Genomic DNA, 14,523 nt, shown 5'->3' on the forward strand with positions numbered 1-14,523 from the left:
TTTTCATTCCAATCCCAAAGAAAGGCAATGCCAAAGAATGCTCAAACTACCACACAATTGCACTCATCTCACATGCTAGTAAAGTAATGCTCAAAATTCTCCAAGACAGGCTTCAACAGGACATGAACTGTGAACTTTCAGATGTTCAAGCTGGTTTTAGAAAAGGCAGAGGAACCAGAGATCAAATTGCCAACATCCACTGGATTGTCAAAAAAGTAAGAGAGTTCCAGAAAAATATCTACTTCTGCTTTATTGACTATGCCAAAACCTTTGATTGTGTGAACCACAACAAACTCTGGAAAATTCTTAAAGATATAGGAATACCAGACCATCTGACCTGCCTCTTGAGAAATCTGTATGCAGGTCAGGAAGCAACAGTTAGAACTGGACATGAACAGACTGGTTCCAAATAGGGAAAGGATTATGTCAAGGCTATATATTGTCACCCTGCTTATTTAACTTCTATGCAGAGTACCTCATGAGAAACGCTGGGCTGGATGAAGCACAAGCTGAAATCAAGATTGCAGGGAGAAGTATAAATAACCTCAGATATGCAGATGACACCAGCCTTATAGCAGAAAGCAAAGAAGAACTAAAGAGCCTCTTGATGAAAGTGAAAGAGGAGAGTGAAAAAGTTGGCTTAAAACTCAACATTCAGAAAACGAAGATCATGGCGTCTGGTCCCATCACTTCATGGCAAATAGATGGGGAGACAGTGGAAAAAGTGAGAGACTTTCTTTTTTGGGGCTCCAAAATGACTGCAGATGGTGATTGCAGCCATGAAATTAAAAGACGCTTACTCCTTGGAAGAAAAGCCATGACCAACCTAGACAGCATATTAAAAAGCAGAAACATTACTTTGCCAACAAAAGTCCGCCTAGTCAAAGCTGTGATTTTTCCAGTGGTCATGTATGGATGTGAGAGTTGGACCATTAAGAAAGCTGAGCACCATAGAATTGATGCTTTTGAATTGTGGTGTTGGAGAAGACTCTTGAGAGTCCCTTGGACTGCAAGGAGATCCAACCAGTCAATCCTAAAGGAAATCAGTCCTAAATATTCATTGGAAGAACTGATGCTGAAGCTGAAAATCCAATACTTTGGCAACCTGTTGCAAAGAACTGACTCATTGGAAAAGACCCTGATGCTGGAAAGATTGAAGGCAGGAGGAGAAGGGGATAACAGAGGATGAGATGGTTGGATGGCATCACCGACTCAATGAACATGAGTTTGAGTAAACTCTGTGAGTTGGTGATGGACAGGGAGGCCTGGCATGTTGCAGTCCATGAGGTCGCAGAGTTGGACAGGAGTGAGCGACTGAACTGAACTGAGAGTGTGATACTCAGAACTGCCACAACCACCTTATGACCATGAGGGGGGAGACCTAAGGACAAAAGCCAAGGGCTGAGAGAATGGTGGAACAGAAAGATAGGAAGAGCTGGAGTTGTTGATTCTGAATAATCCAACCATTAAAGCACTCATCTTTACGACTTCCCCTGTGGAATAATAAATGTGCTTATTGTGTAAGCTCTTATGAGTGTTTTCTGTGTGTGTGTGTTACTTGCACCAAATGCTATACCCATTTAATGGAAGGGGAAACAAGAACAGAGAGGTTAAGTTACAAACCAAGATCACAGAGCTAGCTAGTAGCAGAGCCAAGATGAGGCTATACCCTCTACTACTATCAAATACACATACACACCCCAGCCCTCAAACCCGAGGTGCTGTGGTGTAGTGGAAAAAGCATTGAGGTATGAGAAGAGGCCTGGGGTGAAGAGATGGGGATGGAGGCCACTTAGCAGTGATTATCAGGTCAAGCATGCTATGGGTGTCCCCTGCCTCCCAGCAGTGGGGTGGCAGCTGATGCCTGCTCTGGCTCCATCAGCCATTAATTAAAACTTGACAAGATTAATACACAGGGGACAGTTTTAATTAGAGACTCCTGGAACGTTAGAATTGGCATGGTCTTAAGAGAACAGGTGTGCCAGTCTCCTTATTGTATAAATGGGGAAACTGAGGCTCAGAGAGGGGGAGGGACTGGCCTAGGTTTCCTCCAGGAGTGTGTGAGTTAAGAGTCCAGGTGCCCTGTGGGACCCCCTGGCCAAACCTCTTTCCTCTGCCCTGGGATGCCTTCCGTATGGGACAGCTTTAATTAACTTATTATCCCATTCAATTTGTCAGTGTATCTCAGGTCCCCAGCAAAGGCCTACAACTAAAGCTCCCTTTTGTGCAACCTCTGCCTGGCCCCAGGGGGTTGATAGGATAAGAACAAGCATTGAGGAGCCTAGGGAAGCTGAGTTTGACCACCTATTCCCCAGGGTTTGGCCCAGCCAGGGCTCTGCGCCTGAGAATGGTTAGCCCTAAGACATTTCACCTTTTCCTCTTTCACAGGAAGGAGGGATGGAAATATCGCTAATCAGTTATCCTAACCTCTCAATTTGCAAAGTGCTGTCTGTTATCTCATTGATACATTAACCCTGGGCATTAAGGTTTTCTTCCTTTAAAAAATACTTCTATTATTTTTTCAACAAGACATGGTCATACACACCATGCCTAAGTGTATGTGGCAAACAGTTAAGGTCTCCTCATCCCCTATCTCACCCCAGCACAACCACAGTTGACAGTTTGCCATCTGTCTGTAGACTTCTCTCTCTCTCTCTCACACACACACACACGCATACACACATTGCATTTCCCCCTATTGTCACAATATGTCCCACCTTGAAGGGAACGCCAGGGCATAACAGGGAACGGTGAGGGCAGGGTCCTCCTTAGAAGCCTCCTGGAGGTCTTTCCCTCACAGAGGCATCTAATCAAGGTACCCAGGGAGCCCAAGTGGCATTTGGAGCCAATTTGAAAAAGGTGCTGCTCTGGGTAGGCAATTTAGAAATGGGTGCCCCCTTCAGAGGGCAGATGCCACTCCACGTCAGGACACACAGGCTGGCAGAAGGAGCAGCAGAGCAAGGGCTGTCTTCATGTCCCTTGGGCGTCCCCATCTCCGCCCTTTCCATCCGCGGCCACCGTCACTGCCCTGCCAGTCTCCCACTATCCCTCCCTGGGATTCCAGCTGCCCCAGCCTTCTCACTAGTGTCCCTCTCTCGCTTCTGCCCCTCCGAGTCCCCTCCTCACTGCTGCCAGACAGATAGTTCTCTCTCTTTTTTTAAAATTTTAATTGAAGGCTAATTACTTTACAATACTGTGGTGGTTTTTGCCATACATTCTCATGAATTAGCCATGGGTGTACATGTGTTCCCCATCTTGAACCCCCCTCCCACCTCCCTCCCCATCTCATCCCTCTGGGTCATCACAGTGGACCAGCCCTGAGCACCCTGTATCATGTATCAAACCTGGACTGGTGATTCATTTCACATATGATAATATAGATGTTTCAATGCCATTCTCCCAAATCATCCCACCCTCCCCTTCTCCCACAGAGTCCAAAAGTCTGTTCTTTACATCTGTGTCTCTTTTGCTGTCTCGCATACAGGGTCATCGTTACCATCTTTCTAAATTCCATATATATGTGTTAGTATACTGTATTGGTGTTTTTCTTTCTGACTTACTTCACTCTGTATAATAGGCTCCAGTTTCATCCACCTCATTAGAACTGATTCAAATGCATTCTTTTTAATAACTGAGTAATACTCCATTGTGTATATGTACCACAGCTTTCTTGTCCATTCGTCTGCTGATGGACATCTAGGTTGCTTCCAGGTCCTGGCTATTATAAACAGTGCTGTGATGAACTCTGGGGTACACATGTCTCTTTCAATTTTGGTTTCCTCGGTGTGTATGCCAAGCAGTGGGATTGCTGGGCATATGGCAGTTCTATTTCCAGTTTTTTAAGGAATCTCCACACTGTTCTCCATAGTGGCTGTACTAGTTTGCATTCCCGCCAACAGTGTAAGAGGGTTCCCTTTTCTCCGCACCCTCTCCAGCATTTGTTGTTTGTAGACTTTTTGATAGCAGCCATTCTGACCAGCATGAGACGGTACTTCACTGTGGTTTTGATTTGCATTTCTCTGGTAATGAGTGATGTTGAGCATCTTTTCATGTGTTTGTTAGCCATCTGTATGTCTTCTTTGGAGAAATCAGACAGATTGTTGTCTTAGGCAAAGAAGATTATGTCCCTCCTAGGCTAAGCCCCTCAATTACTGTCTTTTCCCTCAGGATCAAGGCCATGCTCAAGGGTGGCACTTAAGGACTGTCACAGGTTGGCTTGGCACCAGCTGGCTTGGGTACGAATCCTGGCTCTGCCACTTATCAGCCGATGACCTTGGGCAATCCATTTACCTCCCTGTACCTCAGTTTCCTTATCTGGAAATGGGAATGCTGCTTGATAATGACAGTATCTACCTCATTGGGGGGGAGGCAAAAGTGAAGAGGTAACAAAGCTCCGGACAGTACCTATGAGCTGAGGCCCCAGAAGCACTTGTGGCTCAGGGCCGAAAGGGCCTCAGCCACGGCTCCATGTAAGTCAGAAAATGGAGCTTGGAGTTGGATGGAGGGAAGGAGGGTGCTGTGAGAGAGGCTAAACATGGCCTCATTTTCGGGAGCTGAGAGGAAGATCTGGCCTTGGCTAGGCAGTTCACGGAGGGCAACAAAACTGCAAGAACAGGCTCCCAGGGTTCCTGTGATCCCTGAGCCCAGCCTGGGGAAAGAGAGAAGGAGGCTGGAATGCCCAGGGACTCCCTGGTACCTCCTAAGCCTCAGTTTTCTCATCTGAAAAATGAGGATTGAAATTACTTCATGGGGTAGCTGTGAGGTGAAGGGAATGCACAGAACCTCCCAGCATAACACTTCGAGCATCACAGGTACTCAAGAAATCATTGGAGAGGAGAGAAGAGGGGAGGGTATAGATACCCAGACCAGAGCAAAGGGCCCAGTGCTGCCTGTCCATCTACCAGCTCCATGGTGGTGACAAGATGGGACATATTCCAGTTGCTGCAGGAGCATTGCTGGGTTTATTTTGGAGCCAGGGTGGTGGCAGAGGCAAAAGGGGTTTGGCTGCACCCTGGTGCACATCAGGCATCAGAAGATGGGTAGCCAGGCCCTCACATCTCTGAGCCTCAATCCCCTTAGCTGTAAAGTGGGGATGATATCACCAGGCCCACATGGCTACTGTGAAGCTGAAATAAGCTAATGAACAGAAAAGCACATCATACAGAATGTGGGCAATTCTTGGTTTATCTACTGCAGAAGAAGCAATTTAGAATCAAGGTTCAGAGCACTGGATTTGGAGTAAGGCTGATCTAGGCAAAAGTCTGGGTGTCCCTTTCCTAACTACACAGTCTTAAGCAGGTCATGTAACTTTCCTTGGTCTCAGTCTCCTCATCTATAAAATGGGAATAATAATAGTACCTACTTCACAGGATTTGTGAGGAAATTCAGAGATCATGTGACACACCTCTTAGTCCATGTAAACATTCAATACATATTGTTTTTTAAGATAACATTATTCCTCAAGGACAGAACCCAGGTCTTCAGCTTCTAAATTTCTTTCTTCATAAACTTCATCATGTAGCCCCAGTGTCTGTGGTAACTGATAAACCCTTGTAAGCTAAGAAATCCTTAACTCTCAGCCATTTTATGGCATAATGGACTTTCAAACCTGGAGGAACTGTTGAAAATCAGCTATTCTACCTACTCCATTATACAGATGGGAAAACTGAGGCTCAGTGAGCAGAAGTGATAGACCTCAAACTAACCACATGAGTGTTGCATACCAAGTCCTTCTGACCAAAAGCCAACACCCCGTGCCCACCAATGTTGCCCCTTCTCTGAAGTTATTTCTGAGTGGAAGAGATGCCCCCCAAAAGGCAGGGTAACACCTGCTATGGTTTCCCCAGAATCCTACCAGCTTAGGACCTTTCCATCTCATTTTGCCGACCTTGTCCCAGGCCACACCTAGCTGGTGGCCTATCCCTGCCTCAGCCTGCCCTCCCTCCACTCTGAGTGCTTCGACAGCCTAGGCCGGGTGGTCTGTAATTGCTTCCTGTCCTCACAAGCTCTGTTTGTTTGCTCTGTGGCCGCTTCCTCACACCCCGGCACACCGGAGGTGCTGACCAGCAGTGCAGGACTCCTGGGGCCCGGCCCCCAGCCCGCTCTCAGATGTTGGGCCAGCCCTCCCCAGACCCACCACCTGGAGCCCAGGAACCCAGCAAGGCCCTGGAGACACCCTCCCTCAGCACTTCCCGCGGCTTCCGCAGCCCACCCCCACCCTCTAGCAGCTGGTCCTGCCCCCAGCTGGGGGAGAAGCCAAAAAATCAACAGGTGGCGATCCAGAGGGAAGCCCTGGTAGGACTTGGACTGACTGAATGGGACAACCCCCCCGCCCCCGCTTCCCCTAGCCCATCCCTGCTTGCAATCCCTGCCCAGTGGGATTCAGACAGTAGGTCCAAATGACTCTGCCTCACATCACAACTTTGATACTCTGTGAGGCTGGAATGTGTGTAGGGGAGGAGGTAGGGGGAGGGTTGCTTAGTTTGTCCCTGAAAGTCTCTGAGTCTAGGATAAAAGGACTCAGTGCAGTAAAACTACAGACCTAGGCTTCAAACCTGTTACTTTTGTGACTTTAAAGTGAATTACTTAAATTTTCTTAGCTTCCATTTTCTCCTCTGAAAAATGGTACTAATACACTCTACTTCCTGCCCAGGGTTGTTGTGAGGTTGACAGGAGCCATCCTGTGCCCACTGCCTGGTAGGTGGGGTAGGTGGGGAGGGCGACCAGCTGGTTTACCTGGGACTGAGGGGTTTCTCAGGATGTAGAACTTTCTGTGCTAAAATCTCCACAGTCCTGAGCAAATAAAGATGCATTCGTTACCCTCAGAATAGGTGTCAGATGAATGTTTGTTTCTGAAACCAGGTCCCCACTGCCTACCTCTCACTTCTCCACATAACTTGATATTCCTCAGTCTAAAAGTCTCTTCTCTCAAATTTGCTCCCATGCTTTCTCAGGAAGCCTCCTAGATGCACGTCATACAGCGCCTTCTGCGTCCCCTTTCTCAGCAGTTGTGTCCATAGCTTCCCCCATGCTATCAAGCCTTCTTCTCTTCAGCCCCTCTGCCACCAGACCCCATTGTCTCTGCTCTGGACTATTATACCAGCTTCTTCTCCAAGCCCTCTACACCCCATCTCACCCCCCTGCCACACACCCTCAAATAAATGATCTCTTTTCCACTTTGTCTAGGCTCCCAGCCCCACTCACAGCACCACACACTTGCACCATACACCATACACATCCCAGGACACCCACACTGTCTGAGTCTCAGTATGAAGGATTTCAGTTTGATTTAGGAACCTTTGACAGTGGGATAAGGCATCAGAGGAGGTGAGAGGGGAAGGGCTATAAACTTTCCCTCTGAGAGTAGGGATTTTAAATATAGAAGAGTTGCAATGGGTGGGGTGTTGTCTGAAAGCAGAGGCCTGGCTGCACTGATCTCTAATGGCTGGGTTCTTGCATCTACTGCCTTGTTTCCAAGGCCTCTGGGATTGTTCTTCTCCCCAAAGCCCCTGCCCTTGAGGCCTAGGCAGGCCAGGCCAGGAGAAACAGAACTGAATTCCACTTAGTTGGCTCTAGGCCGTAGATACTGCAGGGAAATGTGTGCATAGTGTGTGTGTGTGTGTGTGTGTGTGTGTGCGCGTGTGTGTGTGGTGTGTGGTGGGGGGAGTTGTTGGTGAGTGGGCAAAGCCAGGTGAACAGTCCCTTGCGGCCTGTTCCTTTTTTCCAGCTAGGGAGACTGTGCTCTGGCTGATAAGTTTGAAAGTCAGGGCCATGAGCACAGAAAGGACACTGCCATCTCCTTGGGGCCCCTGGCCGTCAGCTCACACTGCCCCTCCTCAGCACCCGAAGAAACTGCCGTCAGCAGAATTCCTCACGTCCTGCTGCTGGGGCCATGTTTATCCAGTACAGCAAACCTACCCAAAAGCTTCTTGTGGCAGCCTCAGAAACAGATTCAGAGGAGGCTAGAGGGCCTGAGGGAGGGAGGCCAGAGGGAGAAGCTGAGAAAGAGACAGAGAGTGAAGCTCAGAGATGGAGGGTGAGAGAAGCTAAGAGGGTGCCCCTCTGGGGCAACAAGATGTTGATGCAGCAAGATGGAGAAACAAGAAGGACTTGGGATATGATGGGAAACCAGACTGCGAGGAAGAACAGGGGTCATGTTAGAGAGAGAGAGATGATGACAAAACCAAGACAGCAACAGACAATGGAGCCAGGCAAACAGCAAAAAGAAAAAGCAGAAGGGAGAGGGAATTAAGGGGATGGAAGCAGGAGGAGTAGTGGGGAGACGTATACAGGGCTGGGGTGGTCAGAGAGCTGGACAGGGAGGGAAGCAAAAGGCAGCATGGGAGGTGGTGGGGTGGGCTGAATGGGGGCAGCCACAGTGCCCCCTCCGTGCACAGACACATGGCCAGCCCAGCCCCAAGTGGGGCTGTTTGCAGAAGGAAGCCAGCTCTGTGGTCAGGGCGCCCCAGGCCTGGCGGCGGCCGCCCCCTGCACTTAATGAGATTCTTGTTCGGAGCTGCGGGAGATGGGGCCAGGCTGTGGAGTCCCCGCAGTGTCTCTGCTCTCACCCAAAGGGGGCCTGTGCTGGGGCTGGGGCTCAGGCAGCAGTAGAAGCTGTGCAGGAAAGCAACCAGACAAAGCTCAGCCGCTGAGGTTACCAGGCCTCAGGAATGGAGGGGGTTGCAATGGCAAAGAAGCCATGTAGCCTCTGCAGAGCCCTGGGGGAAAAGGGAAGGGCAAAGGGCCACACTGGCCAGCAGGCAGGATTCCTGGGTTCTAATCTTGGCCCAGTCCCCCAATCTGGCTGGGTGACTGTGGGCAAGAGCCCTCCTTTCTCTATGGATCTCAGTTTCTCCACTTGCTCCCATGAAGGGCCAACTCGGGCAGGTGAGAACCATGGAAAAGCAGAGTATATGCCCTGCCTAAGAGGACAACTGCCACTCAGCTCCAGCTGTGGCCTTTTGGGAATGTGGGTGCAGTGTTACTAGATTTTCAGATTTTTTAGAAGTGATAAATCTGGATTTTTATGTAAAAATCTCATGAATTTTCAATGATGGCAGCTAATTTCTTCTCAATGTAGGTACTTTGTGAGCCAAAGAAAACACTCTGAGGGTCTTAAGTGGCCCATAAGGTACCTGTTTATGACAGTCTCGAAGGCCCACACCAGCTCTGACAATTGCCACATCTGTGGCTCCACCACCATCCTGAGCGAAGTCCAAACCTCACCCAAATCTCATGTCCTTGGAGAATAGCCAGACACCAGGAGGAGGCTGCCTTGCCCTGGCACTGGTTGGGAGGGTGGGGGGAGATATGACCCAAGAAGTTAGGCTTCTGGATAATCTGTTTACTGGCCAATGATTTGCTTCTAAAGCTCCCACCTCTCCCTAACTCAGCCAAGTCCTTCAAGGCCTTCCTCTGAGAACACATCCTGCCTGTGCCTGAACCAAAGAGCAGGCAAGTACTATGCAAAGCCCTCAGGACCAGGCTGAAGAGAGGCAACTCCCCAGAGACAGATCTGTCCTTCCCCTGCCACTCTGACCACAGGGCCCAGGCTAGGGGAGCACCACCCTGGCACCAGCTTGGGGAAGAGGGAGGTGGGGAGCAGGGAGGGGTGGCAGGGGGCGGAGCATCCTGGCATGCTCATCTGCCGTGTGCATCCCTACCCCGTCCCACTCCACAGCCCATGAAGTCCAGCCGAGCATGACAAGGGTTAATTGGATACCCCCAGCTGGAATCATAGAGTCATAGGCCTGGAACGGACCTTGGAGGTCATCTGTCAGGGAAAGAGGAGAGATTTTAATTACTCAGTTCAGCTGGGCTGGAAACACCCCCAGCCCAGGTTGTTTATCTAGAAGGAGGGAAAGCTGGAAAGAGCTGCTAGGCTGGGAGCCTCCTGAAGGGTAGGGCCTGGCCACTTGGGTCACATTCCTGTCAGTGCCACCTGCACTGTCAGCATTGCCTCATTCTGGGGTGGGCACACAAACCTTGGCTGAATAATTGACTAACAGGCAGGACTAATGGTACTGGGAGAGATCATGAGTGACAAGACCCTAAGTGTGTGTGGGTTAGTCACTCAGTCATGTCCAACTCTTTGAGGCCCCATGGACTGTAGCCTGCCAGGCTGCCCATGGAATTCTCCAGGCAAGAATACTGGAGTGGGTAGCCATTCCCTTCTCCAGGGGATTTTCCTGACCCAGGGACAGAACCCGGATCTCCTGCATTGCAGGCAGATCCTTTACCAGCTGAGCCATCAAGGAAGCCAGACAAGACTCTGCACCAGGAGGGAAATGACCAGGGCTCTAGGACTGACTCCAAAGGTCACAGGGCTAAGACGAAGATGCACTGAGCACTTTCCCATGATGCCTCTTTTCACAGGACTAGGGTAGGAACTTCAAGAGTGGCCAGCCACCTCAGCTCCCACTTCAGCAGACTCTGAGCCCCTTTAGGCTTCCTGGTCCAGTCAATGCTTCCCAGTCCTCTAAGCTCCACTCATAGTGTGATCCTAAATAAGAAAGCGTCACCTCATGATTCTTTGCACAGAACCAGAAAAAATAAATGAGTTGGTTACAGCAGGAGGCTTAAGGTCAGACAGCAGGAAGAACTTCCTGAAGGTGGAAACCCGTAGAAGTAGCAATCCAGGTGGACTCTGGAGTCTCCTGCCCTGAACAGGAAGTGCAATGGGGGATGGGGAAGTAACATTCAGACCTGGGCAAAGGCTGGCTGAGTAATTTTCCCACCCAGCCTAGAGTTCAGTGTTGATGGGTGGCGGGAGGGAGAGGAGCTCCCCAGATTGGGGCAAGGGAATCAATTTACCTCATTTCCTATCACTACTCTGGAGCAAATGACACCTAGTAATGTTCCCAGTCCAGTTCTGAGGCTGCTGATTAGAGATGGAAGCTCAAGGCCACCACAGCCTCTTTCTCGCCATAAGCCATCCAAGAACTCAGCTGAGGCAGACAGAGCCAGACCCTGTTGTCTGCCTTCACTAGAGAAGCCCAGAAATCATTGATGGCCCCTTGGCTCAGGGCCCAAAAGGGGGCTAGGCTGGGGGAGAGAGGAGGGAATGACCATCAACACAGTATGGGGGAGGGGGTGGGGGTGGGGGAAGTGGGGGATGAGGAACCACATGTCTCCATCCAAGGCAGAGGGGAGTGAGAAAGACACAGAGCTCCCTTGGGAACTCTCAGTAGCTCTTTAAAGGGTGTTCATAGTTACCTTGTTCTCTGCTTTAAAAGTCCAGAGGGTTTAATAACACTTTTAAAGTGGCATCTTCTGTGGGGAAGTTCCCACTGGCTATAGGCCCAGGCTGTGTGTCATTTCCATCCCAACCCCTTTTCCACAGCCAGAAAGAAAGAAAGTGTACAAAGTGAAAGTCGCTCAGTCGTGTTTGACTCTTTGCGACCCCATGGGCTATGCAGTCCATGGAATCTCCAGGCCACAATACTGGAGTGGGTAGCCTTTCCCTTCTCGAGGAGATCTTTCCAACCCAGGGATTGAACCCAGGTCTCCCTCATTGCAGCTGAGCCACCAGGGAAGCCCAAGGATACTGGAGTGGGTAGCCTATCCCTTCTCAAGATGTACATTTATCGCAGCCAAGGAATCAAAGCTCAAGTACTCTAGAAGTTCCCCTTGATATCTATCCTCCATCCTTGCTGCTTCAGTACCCCCACTTTCTTCTTGCCCTGCCTCCAAATGGAAATGAAGTCCTGTTTGGTTCTTGAATGGACAGAGCTCAAATTAGAAAGCCTCCTGCTGTTCAGGAGGTCATTTTGGCACCCTGCCCTCTGTCATTCCCCACCACTCCCATCCCTACCACATTTGCTTCTGGGAACTGGCCTAGGCTACAGGGACTAAAGGAAGGGCCTAGGACAAATCAGGCTGAGGATCCATTCCTGAGGATCGCAGGGAGAAGGGAAAGAAAGAGGGAGGGGTGGAACTGGGTGGCCTTTGGGCTAAATCAGATAATAAACGTAAGCCACCTGCCGTTTGAGGCCAGAGTATAAATCGCTAATCGGTTTGGGACTTGCACATCCGCTAATGAATTTCTCTCTATTCCCAGAAGGTCTCTCCGAAGCCGCCTCACTGGCAGGGGGCCAAGCAGGGAGTTTCTGGGGCTGGGGGCAGCTCTTTGCAGCCTCCAGCCCTGTTTCTTCTATCCCCCAACCTCTTTCAGCCCCTCCCAGCCCCTGTCCCCCGTGCTGCTTGCCAGGTTGGAAAACTCAGAGAGAAGAGATCAAAGGCAGCCAGTGCCCCATGGACCCCGATGAGTGCTCCCAACCTTGGCCCTCTCTTTTCCCTGCACCACCCTCAATGGCCAGCAGCTTCCTTAGTCTCTCTGACAGGCTCATGGATGGGGCAATGGATAGAGCACTGGCTATGGGGTAAATCCAACCTAAGTAGGCTCTATCCCAGCTCTGCTTCTCTGGGCTTTGGTTAATCCAGCTGTGAACTGGAGACCATCATGTCTGCCTCATGCAGTGGTTTGAGGAATAAATAAAGCCATGTAAGAGAAGCTCCTACCCTAATATCTGGCACATAATTGGTGCTCAATTCATGAACTTTATCTCCTGCTTCTCCTCTAATATCATCCAGACCAGGGGTCAGCCATTCTTGGCCTCCAAGAAGGAATTATCAAAAATGGAAGCTGAATGAAGTTGGGTGAGAAACAAAAAGCTTCCTGACCAGGCCTGTCACCCCACTCCCAGCTTTGGCTTTTAACGTCAGCAGTGCCCACTGCTACTTGTCTGGACTTCAGAAGTGGCTTCAGGCGCCAGAGTTGAGGGCTGGATGGACCAACCTCTCCCCTTCTAGTGCATTCTGTGGCCTAGGGACTATGGGCACAGCCCTCTGGGCAACTCCTGGGTACTTGAGACAGCCTAGGAAAGGCCTCAGGTCGCCACCACTGGGGTAGAGGTCCTCTCATGTCGGGTCACAGATAGCAGCTCTAGGCTCTGGGCTCTGGGCTGTGTCTCTGCCCGCTTGCTCTGTCCATGTCCATCCCTGTCAGGTACCCCTTGATTCACACAGATTCAGGCAGCCAACACAAAGCTGTGCCCCTGATATGACATATGCAGGGGACAAGCAGAGATGCTACAGAGAAAATAAACTGGGGTCCCCAGAGAGTTCATATTTTGGCAGAGAGCAGGCCAAAGTATTTTAACTGAATGACCGTATGTGTCCAGGGAGGGACACCAATGTGGGCAAATAGAGGTCTCCTCGTTGGCCCTGAAGCTAACCACTCCTTCAGCAACACTCTTGGTTATACCTGCAAAGAAGCCTGATGGTAAAGAATCCACCTGCAATGCGGGAGACCTGGGTTAGATCCCTGGGTTGGGAAGATCCCCTGGAGGAGGGCATAGCAACCCACTCCAGTATTCTTGCCTGTAAAATCCCATGGACAGAGGAGCCTAGCAGGCTCCAGTCCATGGGGTCGCAAAGAGCTGGACACAATTAAACCACCAAACCAAGTAGGTGAACTTCCTGGCAAGGTCCTGTGCTATGCTCTGCCTAGTCGCTCAGTTGTGTCTGACTCTTTGTGACCCCATGGACTGTAGCCTGCCAGGCTCCTTTGTCCATGGGATTCTCCAGGCAAGAATACTAGGGTGGGTTACCATTTCCTTCTCCAGGAGATCTTCCCTACCCAGGAATTGAACCTAGGTCTCCTGCATTGCAGGCAGATTCTTTACCAATTGAGCTACTGGGGAAGCCTTATCTAAGGTCTATCCCATGCAGTCTCTGATTCTACTTACCAATAACCTCCAGAAAAGCTGCTGCTGCTGCTGCTAAGTCACTTCCGTCATGTCCGACTCTGTGCTACCCCATAGATGGCAGCCCACCAGGTTCCCCCGTCCCTGGGATTCTCCAGGCAAGAACACTGGAGTGGGTTGCCATTTCCTTCTCCAATGTATGAAAGTGAAAAGTGAAAGTGAAGTTGCTCAGTCGTATCTGACTCTTAGTGACCCCATGGACTGCAGCCTACCAGGCTCCTCCATCCATGGGATTCTCCAGGCAAGAATACTGGAGTGGGTTGCCATTTCCTTCTCCAGGGGCTCTTCCCCACCCAGGGATCGAACCTGGGCCTCCTGCATTACAGGCAGATTCTTTACCAACTGAGCTACTGGGGAAGCCTTATCTAAGCTCTATCCCATGCAGCCTCTGATTCTACTTACCCATAATATCCAGAAAAGCTAGAATAGAACTAATTGATCTTTCCATTCCACCCAATAACATGGAAGAGATGGGCAGCACGAACTAATCCTTTCTCCCCTCCTGGCCTCAGTGTCTCTATCTGTACAATGGGAAGAAAATTGGATTCAATATTTTCTGAAGGCCCTCCCATGACTGAGTTCCTCCTGCAGGCAAGAAGAGAGCCAGTCTCTAGGACTGGCAGGAACCCCATATTAGATGCTGGCTTTGTCTCTATAAAACTAAATTGAGTAGCTAATTCTGAGCCAGAAGAAGGTGAACCTGGTTCTGCCTGATGCCAGGCAGGCCAGACTCTCTCCATGTGATTCTCCCAACAGG

General features: G+C 50.1%; 1 non-coding gene across 1 annotated transcript; it reads right to left on the reverse strand.

Annotated features, from left to right (window-relative positions):
- Positions 1 to 14,051: 14,051 nt before the first annotated feature.
- Positions 14,052 to 14,123, reverse strand: TRNAY-GUA (transfer RNA tyrosine (anticodon GUA)). Its single transcript has one exon. It is a non-coding gene; the product is annotated as a tRNA-Tyr (tRNA).
- Between the last annotated feature and the right edge of the window lie 400 nt (positions 14,124 to 14,523).

This window comes from Capricornis sumatraensis, chromosome X, assembly GCF_032405125.1.
Source record: "Capricornis sumatraensis isolate serow.1 chromosome X, serow.2, whole genome shotgun sequence".
NCBI lineage: Eukaryota > Metazoa > Chordata > Mammalia > Artiodactyla > Bovidae > Capricornis > Capricornis sumatraensis.